General features: G+C 42.8%; 1 non-coding gene across 1 annotated transcript; it reads right to left on the bottom strand.

Moving 5' to 3' along the window:
- Positions 1-48: 48 nt before the first annotated feature.
- TRNAY-GUA (transfer RNA tyrosine (anticodon GUA)) lies at positions 49-138 on the bottom strand. The gene is given in 2 exon segments: positions 49-84; positions 102-138. It is a non-coding gene; the product is annotated as a tRNA-Tyr (tRNA).
- Positions 139-9,428: the final 9,290 nt, after the last annotated feature.

Genomic DNA, 9,428 nt, shown 5'->3' with positions numbered 1-9,428 from the left:
GCTCCTGACGGAAAAAAAACGGCGGCCGCCCCGCAAAAAGCGCATCGCTCCTTCGAGCCGGAATCGAACCAGCGACCTAAGGATTCCCGCGGGCCGCGCCTCTACAGTCCTCCGCTCTACCAGCTGAGCTATCGAAGGGAGCTGGCAACCGCTTCCATTCCGCGGCAGACAGCCCCGCCACTCTTCACGGCGCGTGGTGTGCGCCGCACCGCGGGCCGGGGCCCCCCTGCCCCGGCAACAGCCGGAGCGTAAAGGTCTGCCTTAGACGGAGATCTGAAACCGCAGGCGACCCGAGCCTGGCAGAGCAAAGGCCCAGCGGAGGGTTCGCGCAGCCTGGGCCCCCTCCCTGCTACCGGCGGGTCGGTTAGCGCCGGGGGCGGGGACGGAGCCCTCAGCCCCTCACACTGCCGCGCTGCGCGCAGTCTCACGGGGTGCGAAGACAGCCCTTCCCTCTTCCCGCTTTCTTTCCTTCTCCAAAGCACTGATCCCCCATGGTTACACGCGTGCTTGAGAAGCGAGGAGCGTGGGTCTCATCGCACCGCCCCATCCCGCTTAGGGGTCACCTGCTGTAGCCACTACCCTGTTACATTAGAAAAAGGGCACTCCAAACATGGCACCACATCCTCTATGGCTGCACTTACAAACACATGAACTCTGCGGAGCTTTTAGGAGAAAAGAGTGTGGGCACCTGCCGTAAAGACCTGGGCTGGCACTTACAGAGCCAAAAAACAAAGGGCAGGGGGTCTCCCAGCAGCCCTGAGGCAGGCACTCGGGCGGTATTCACCCACAGCCGGTGCCCAGTTCTTGGGTGCTCAAGTCCATCACCGGGCCCAAGCATCAGCTTTGTACTGGGATTTTTACATTAATGGTCAAAACAAACCATCGAAACGGCATATGGTTTCTTACTCCACATATATTTTTAATGGTTTACTTACGGAAAATTGCTAACCACCACCATAGAGGAAATACCCTCCTGAAACTACCCCTGTCACGAAGCACAAGCTACACTCGAGCATAACCTATCTATCTTCTAAGTATTCCCCCACACGAAAGTCTTAGGCTGGAAGTTACTTGCATAAACGAAGCCCTGTATGGATGGAGTTTGTACATACACACGTATATGCACAGATATACGTTGAGACACGGCCACCCCCGTGCCGGCCGCCCCTGCCCGGCCTGCGAGGGGAGCAGGGCGAGCGGGAAAGCTTGGCTCGCAGCGCCCCCTGCGCAGGCGCGGGGGAAGCTCAGGCCCTGCCACAGCCCGTCAGGCACAGGAGGGAAAAACACCCGCGAAAACCCCAACTTACCCGCGTTACAAACCCACCGTTACGAGGGCGAACTCGTACCGTTGCATCTTTCACAGAAAAAAAAAAAAAAAATCTAATTTGTTGACCTTTTTTTTTATTTACAAGTAGTCTTTGCCTTCTACTTATTAATAGGTGTTCATCGCCAACCTGCATGCGCTGTGGTTCACTTTTAGCGGCCGGAGATGACAACACAGCAGGTGTCCCCACATCAAAGCTCTGACAGGAGCCTTTGAACTACAAAAGCTGTAGTCAAAAAGTATGTGGAATAAAAGCCACCCTGAGACAGGATTTGTGTCGTCAGCCTCATATGGTATAAAATGTCATCTTTTAGCACTCATTTATATTTAATTCAAAGTGAAAGGAGCCTGAAATAAAAATATTGTTGTTTAAATAAGTACCTCCTTCTATATTCCCAGAGTAATACGTGTTCTTACTTTCTAGGAAATACATCCTGAAAGCATTAGCTGAGTCAAACTACTAAATTAATAAGTACTGATGGTCCTGTTAAAAAAACCCCAATAATCTAAAGATGCAGTTTCTTACGACATCCAGTAACCATTCTCCTTGGAGTACATCAGTAAGCACATACGCACCTCACTTTTTTTTTTTATTACTGTCCTGTGTGACAAGGTCTAACATTCTGAGTTTCTTGTGCTCCTATATGACAAAAAGAGGCTGGGAGAAGCACCCCCCTCTCCACGTCTTCTCAGCTTCTAGTAGCTTCACAAAACTAAGCCAGAGGTCTAGCTACTTCTGTCTTCAGAGACCCTACAAGTTATTTTTTCCAACTGTTCATTTAAGAGCATCCCTAAGAAAGAAGGCACAAACCGGCAGTCTGTTTCTGTAGTGGGATATGGAATGTCTCCCCCAAATGCCACCATTTTCAGGGACTGTCCTATCCCATCACATCCCATCCAGACTGTCACAGCCCACAAGCCATCAGGCTCAGCCTCAGCAGACTTGTGGTAGGACACTCACCAGCCTGCAATATCTGACCTCATTATGCAAGACCTGCTTTCTGCCTTTGCTTGTCCTTCCCAAGACTCCCATGTGACAAAGGAGAGCTCGATTCCAGCCTAGACCTGAAGAACATGACCATGTGCAAAGGCACTGCTGCAGGTTCAGCGTGGCAGGATGAGACAAATGTCACCATCCCTCCAAGCTCATGGACCTTGCATGACAGCAGGCATACTGCCGGTGGCACTTTGCCACTTCCCCGGTGCCTTAGGACTGCTTAGTTGGGTCTCCTAACAAATCAAAACCAAACATCACTAGAACTACCTGTTGGCATTTATTTGGATCCTGCTTGGTTTTTGTAGTGTTCCCCAAGTGCTAGCAGCAGTGGGCATCCCACTTCCAAAGACAGGACACTCACTCACACTCTTACCCAGATGATTTTACAGGTGAAGTGCCCTGGAAGAGACGGTGACGATCCTGTAATTTGCCCTGTTATTTATTCCTTCTTGCTAAGCTTCCCGCTGATCTGCAGGGAAAAAAATTCTATTAGGCATTCATTATGATCCTGACCAACAGCAGATCAGCAACTCTGTTCCTGCTGGGAAACAGGTCCCTTTCTGTGCACCGCTGATGCATGAAAAAATTTCACCCAGCTGCAGTGGTATGAAGGTACCACACTATTAGGTCGTATGTTAAGTCCATATGCGTATTACCGGGCTCATTTGTTACTGCTCCAATTCTGTGAGAGTTCCATCTATTCCCTGGCAAAGCCTTTAATGAATAAAAAAATACCAGTCATGATCCCATTTCATAATGTCACAGAGCTGAAATGATGGGAAAACTCTGAAGTCATGTGCAGAAGTTTGTAATTCTTCACTGCTATGCTCATCAGAATCTCATTGTGAACTCAGGCAGCCAGTTCAACATTTATCTGGACAACTAAGCGATACAAGGATATTCCGCAGAAAGCACAGGGCTTAACACCACTGACATGAAGTGAAGAATAATCAGTCTGTCCTGAACGATCTCCCTGTAAGTTGTTCGGAAACGTTGCAATGGAGGAACCCAGAGTCTTTGTGAAGCTGATTCTCAGCACAGACAATCAACAAGGCACACAACTGACTTCTTGCTACGAGAGCTTCAACCTTTGAATCTAGCAAAACTCCTACAAGGTAAACTCAGGAATTAGTTTTTTGAATTGTGGAAAACAAGTGGCTTATTTCCTCAGCAAACAGTTTCCCAACTCAAAAGCAATTGCTGCCTGTCTCATACAAACAAGGTTTATAAAGTAAAAGAAGCACATGATGATCGCTAACATCAAGTGGCATAGGTGAGCTTACAGCTTTTTACCAGATATTTTCCTTTTAACAGCCTTCAGTGCCTTCTCACCAGTTCTTCTAGTGACTACAATCTTCAGAGCTCTACATTGGCAGAAACACCAAATATGTCAATCAAAACCACAAGCATCCATCAAGTCTTCAGCCCAGCTACTTGACTTGATCTAGATTTAATGTCATGGCACCACTCATTCAGCGCCCAAGGTGATCTTGCTTGCAACAGCCCTGTGGGGGTTGAGCTTCCTCCCCATGTTTGGAGAAATTCCCGATGAAGAGCACAAGGATATTCACCAGATACTCTTTTAAATTAAAGTAGTTCTTCATATGGACAGCACATTATTATCTGCATTTGCTCCATGTCTCAGTACTGAAGATCCCAGCTTGTCATTCATACTTGAGTCATGTCACAATCCGTTCACTGAAGCCGCAGTTCAGGGCAATTTCAACTTGCTGTGTGCTTTCAGAGTCATATTTCATATAGTCTTTTTTTAGATTTCTTAGTTTAACAAAGTTCTGCAGGGCAATATTCCATTCATAGCTTTTGAAAATCATCTGCTTTTGCTGGAATTCTCTCTAAATGCTCCTTACAATATTTTCCTGAGATGCTAAGTCTTACAGGATCAACCATTTCACCCAGGAGAGTTAGCAAGATCTGTGCACTTTGACTCAATCTATTTGTACAGCCTTTCAGAGAGGGGAAAAAGTGCTAATACCTCTGCCTAACTCAATTAGCCTGTGTTCTGTTAACCATGACACAGAAGAATACGGACTTTGTGATTTCATGAATTTTGCTTTACTATATTGACAGCTCTACTTTATTCATGCTAATGTAGGGAGGGTGGAAATGTAAGGCTTAAAGGCTACCATATCACAAAAATACCAAAATAACTGAGAATATCTGGATGGGCTTAGAATTTATACTAGCGCATTAACCTCCCTGAGAATCGTGCACAAAAAACATCCTCTTGCACATTCCCAAAGCAGCCTATATCAACTTCTCAAGGAGGCTGTAGGACTACTCAAAGAATTCTGAGGCGGCCTTTGGATCAAGCCTTGGACTGAAGAAAAAAACTGCAGTTCCCAAGTTCAGGAGATCAATAAAGCAGCTCCAGGGATGTAGCCCTGCCAGGGACGTACACTAGGATCTGCTCAGGCATGTACACGAAGAACAAGTTACTTACTGTAGAATAACTGTAGTTCTCAGGGATGAGATTATATTTCAGATCTCATGAGCTGCTCTGTATCCCTGCTTCTGGCAATCCTCAGCTGGCACTGGCCTGAGAAGAAACTGAGGTTATGCTGAGCTCACACTGTCTCTTGCACAGAGTGTGAGGAAATGGTGTCACTGCACGGCTCTGATGGACACTGGCACTTAGAAAACAAGTCCTAAGCTTCACCTCACCTGCTTATACAAGTACAGTGGCAGCTACGCTGACAGCACTCCTTTGAAGAGACAAATTTCTGGTTGGCAACCACTTCACCTATGGCTTCAGTGGCATGGGTGTTAATTTATATGAGGCACTATACAGGCAAACAGATCACTTTTCAGGGGTTAAAAGTGGAACAGCCTTGAATCAATCAAAGGGGGGAAAAAAAAGTTTCAAAATTTACACTCAGACATTACCTATGATCTCACTATCAACTCTCTCAATAAATAATAATGATACTGCTGGAAGATTAGATTATAATATTAATCTCAATTAATAGGCTTTACTAATTCCTCAAACGCCACTTGTTTATTTTGGAAATCAGGGAGGGATAATTTTACTAGTTCTAGTCAGCCATGAAATTGTTTTAAAAAAAGGATTTACTCCTTTCAAACATACACACAACTTTGGAGACTGAAGAGATCATTTGGAAGTCACCTGTTAATCATATATTAGCAGTACACATTTTTCCATGCTGTTTTGGAATTATGCCCTAGAAAGTCATCACTATGAATGCAAGAGAGGTCAACTTAATCCTTAGATTTTGCCAACCCCAGGAGTAAACAATTAGTCCTAATGCAAGGGCTTTGTAAAGCAGTTGGAGCCAGACTGAGACAACCAAACGTTCACGTGGGTAAACAGTAATCAGGCAGCAATAACAGTGTCCCAGCAGCAGCCTGAGCTTGATTCAAGGAAACAGCCTAAGTTCGAGAGCATCCCAGTAATAAATGGGAAGCACTGACATGACTTTCTACCCCCAAAGGAAAAAACACTTTATAAAAATAATAGTGTTCTGATCACCTACCTTTCAAACTAGCAACAGGACTCTCTCCTTCCCACTCCTAACACTGATTAGAGTAACAGGAGTCACGGAGAGAAATGTTCCAGTGTCATAACCGGCAATCCCAGAGATGCCGGCCTCCGCTGTTTGCACAACTGCCATTTACCTCTTTTTCCAAGGCAGTGTTGCTCCCGTGCCCTGTGGAATTCCAGCAGGAGGAGAGGAGAGAGAGCAGAGAGTGCTTACAGATGCGAAAGACTGCACACCTCCATCCTGGCTCCACTTCTGCAGTCAGTAATGAGTGTCCATGAAAAGTCCTTAGTTATTGCAAATGTATTTTCTAAGTTTGTGCAAGGATGTGAGTTTATGAGAGTTTCAAACATAGAACCTCAGGGTTAGGGTTGGAAAGATCCAAAATGTTAAATAAAAAAAGACTACTTTCAGAGTAGACAATAGGTAACTGGGGATTTTTGGGCTGCTGGCTTACTAGAGGCCTGAGATAGTTCAAAGCTTCCAAACTAAGAAGGGAATGGGCTAGGTCAGTTGACTTCAAATGCAGGGAAGAAACCAAAAAAAAAAAAATGTTAGTGAACATGGCAGGGTAAAGAAGTAGTTAAGTTTAGGAGAAACAGGGGGAGCAGAGAAATAAATACTGGTATTTAGTTTCTTCCATTGTACCATGCCTTGAATTTTCTTATTTTGAAAGCAAAAGGAAGGTACCCTTGACACTTATTTCCTGCATCCCTCCTGTGGTCTGCAAAAATAATTGCCATTTCCAGTATCTGTCTTCAGAAGCCAAGAAGGACCTTATTTTAAGAAAGACATAGTGGGGGAAAAAGTATTCTTGTATATGCAATGTTCAGATGTAGGACTTGGGTATGTACTGAGCAATACTTGAGCAGATTTGAACATACAAATAGCTAGAAATAGCAGTTATTTCATTCCCCACGATTTTAAGTTAGGCCTTTGCCTTTTCTGTGTGTTTTGGCTTTTTTCTTGCTGCCAAAAACCCTACACCATCATGTGGCAACAACTGGTGAGGTCTCACCCCTTCTCTCCCTCTGGGGGGAAAAGTATGTATTTGGCAGCTTCTGCTCCTAGGAGAAAAGAAAGGTGGATCTCAGGGAAATGCCCAGATTTAGAGCGAGCCACTGCAGCTTCTAAAGCTAATCACCCTGGAGGTGGAACACCATGAAACATGGTTGCCCTACAGAACTACCAAGTGTCTTTTAGAATCATTGATAAATCCTTATGCATCTTCTTCCCTCTCCTGAATATGCCCACAAGTTCTCTGCTCTCTTCAGAATCTCCCCTCATTCCTTTCTGTCCTATACATACAGATCTTGGAGGAAGTCAAACAAGGTTTTCATTTGATTTGTGTGAAATTGGATCATTTATCTATTGCCTCTTACTGTCTCTAAGAGCAACAGTAGAAACAGAGGACAATAAGCTTACAAAAACGTCCATGGTAAAAATGATTCAATATGTAAGTCCAAATGGCAGATGAAAAGCAAACAGGAAAGCTAGCACAACATCAGGAGAGACCTCTTTAGTATTTGCAGAGTCTGCACAAATGCATGTGGGGAAGAAGAGAGAGGTTAGGACTAGGAGGTAGCATCTGGCAAGTATCTCTCCACATTTATACAACAATGTGACAATCTGAAAGAATCTTCATTTTAAAGAAAATCTTGTATACTGCATTGACAGAATAGCCTATAAAATCAAGTTTTCTTATTCTGAAAGTAGCAGCTTGAACCATGGCCTAAAAGGTTTATAAGAAACGACTGTGCATTTCATGTAGCCAGACTCCACAGACTGTTGGCTAATAAGAACCATAGCACCTTCTAAACCTTCTTCTAATTTCTGGCAACTTCCTTCCACCTGCCATCTTTTTTTTAATTTCTCACTTACTGAATAAAAGTTTCCAAACAGCACAGACTCAGTCCAGATCTGCAGGATCACTTTAGAAGTGAAAATGGATTTGCTGCCAGCAAGACAAGCCACTAGAAGCATTATTTCCAGCAGAAAACAAAATTCGGTAGTCATTTAAAAAAACAGAGGTGGATAAAGTCCAAATACAAGCCTGTGCAACTATCATCAAATCAATGCCTTTCATTAACAGAACAGAGAATAATAGTCTTTTCTGAAGCCTCTTAAAGTGTCTGCAAGTTACTGCTACAGAGGTCATGCTTACGCTGAAGCCTAATGCCTTTGACGGTATTAATAAATGTTCAGAATCACCCAGCATACATCAGTTTAAGTCATTCAAATCAGAATAACCCATTTCAAATCAGTTGTGGCAACCAGGTTTCTGTAATGTCAGCTCGGCCATCAAGTCTACTACAGATCCAAACACTACTACTTTATCTATCATCAAGAAGTAAATATTCAAAACATCACAGATCAGTAGAAGCCAACACATATGAAAGCCTCAATAAAATAAACTCCACATCAAGCAAAGTGACGCAGTTTCTATTCATTTTTGGAGTCAGTATGCATGTTTGAATTGACTCTTTGTAATGCCAAAAGCACCTTCCACAACTCACTACACATGCTGATGAACATCCAATGTTCTCTCACCCTGATCCTAGGGAGAAAAGTATGTTGTGAGGGCTCTTGTTCTGGCAGGAAGCTGGGGTTTTGCAGGGATGTTAGAACAGATTTACTATGGACATACCTAAAGGAAAAAAAAAACAAACCCCAAACTCAACAACTCCAACCTAAAAAAAATAATTAGATAGATATTAAAGGCTGTACAATTAATAGCAGAAGAGAAATGAAAACACTTTGAAAGTACTCTTAACTTGGTTGATTCATACATTCAGTACTGGTTTTGGCTCAGATTATAAACACTGCATTAATAAAGATGAGTAAATTTCTAGCTTAGCGTTAGGCATTTAAGCCTTTGAAATACAAATCTTCCAAAGGATAATTTTCAATTCTTCATGATACGACATGCAATCAAAATTAAGTCCGTATACTTACACCCATCATTTTAAAGAATGCTTTAATGCTAGCACACTTTGAATTAAAGCCTTTCAATAAATACAGGAAGAAGTAACAAAGAGTTTTGCAGATGGGTTTTATGATATTTTTAGGCTCGAAAGTTATGATTACATCCAATTTTTGAAACAAAGTACCACATGTAGCTGGTGGAAAAAGCAGAGAGATCATTTAAGTAGTTGTCAATATGTTCATCTTTGAGTATTGCCAAATATTCAAAAGCCTAGTTCTTCCAGATTATACTATTCATACTTGCATATTACATGCATGCATTAAAATTTTGCTTTGAAATACATTTTGACCAACGTTTCAAACCACAGATTGCAAGTCATCTTAAATGTCATGTATGAGTTGGTCAGCGTTTTTCTACACCTTCTTCTTGGTGACAGCTTTGGAAAAAGATTCAGATCTCAGATTTTGGTCTCAAATATGTAAAAACCTGTTTTAAAAATCTTTCAAATTCAAAGGTCCTATGTGGTTAATGTAATATTCAGAACAGATATGAGGTCAAAAAAAACTTTTCCATAAAGAATTTTTCTTTCAAAAAAGTTTCTTTTAAACAGAAACATAACTAAAGCAAAATGGATGACATCAGAGTTTGCTTTTCTAAGACTCG

This window comes from Gavia stellata, chromosome 3, assembly GCF_030936135.1.
Source record: "Gavia stellata isolate bGavSte3 chromosome 3, bGavSte3.hap2, whole genome shotgun sequence".
NCBI lineage: Eukaryota > Metazoa > Chordata > Aves > Gaviiformes > Gaviidae > Gavia > Gavia stellata.
The sequence above is the reverse complement of the archived record's forward strand: the minus strand, read 5'-3'. Positions and strand labels throughout refer to the sequence as shown.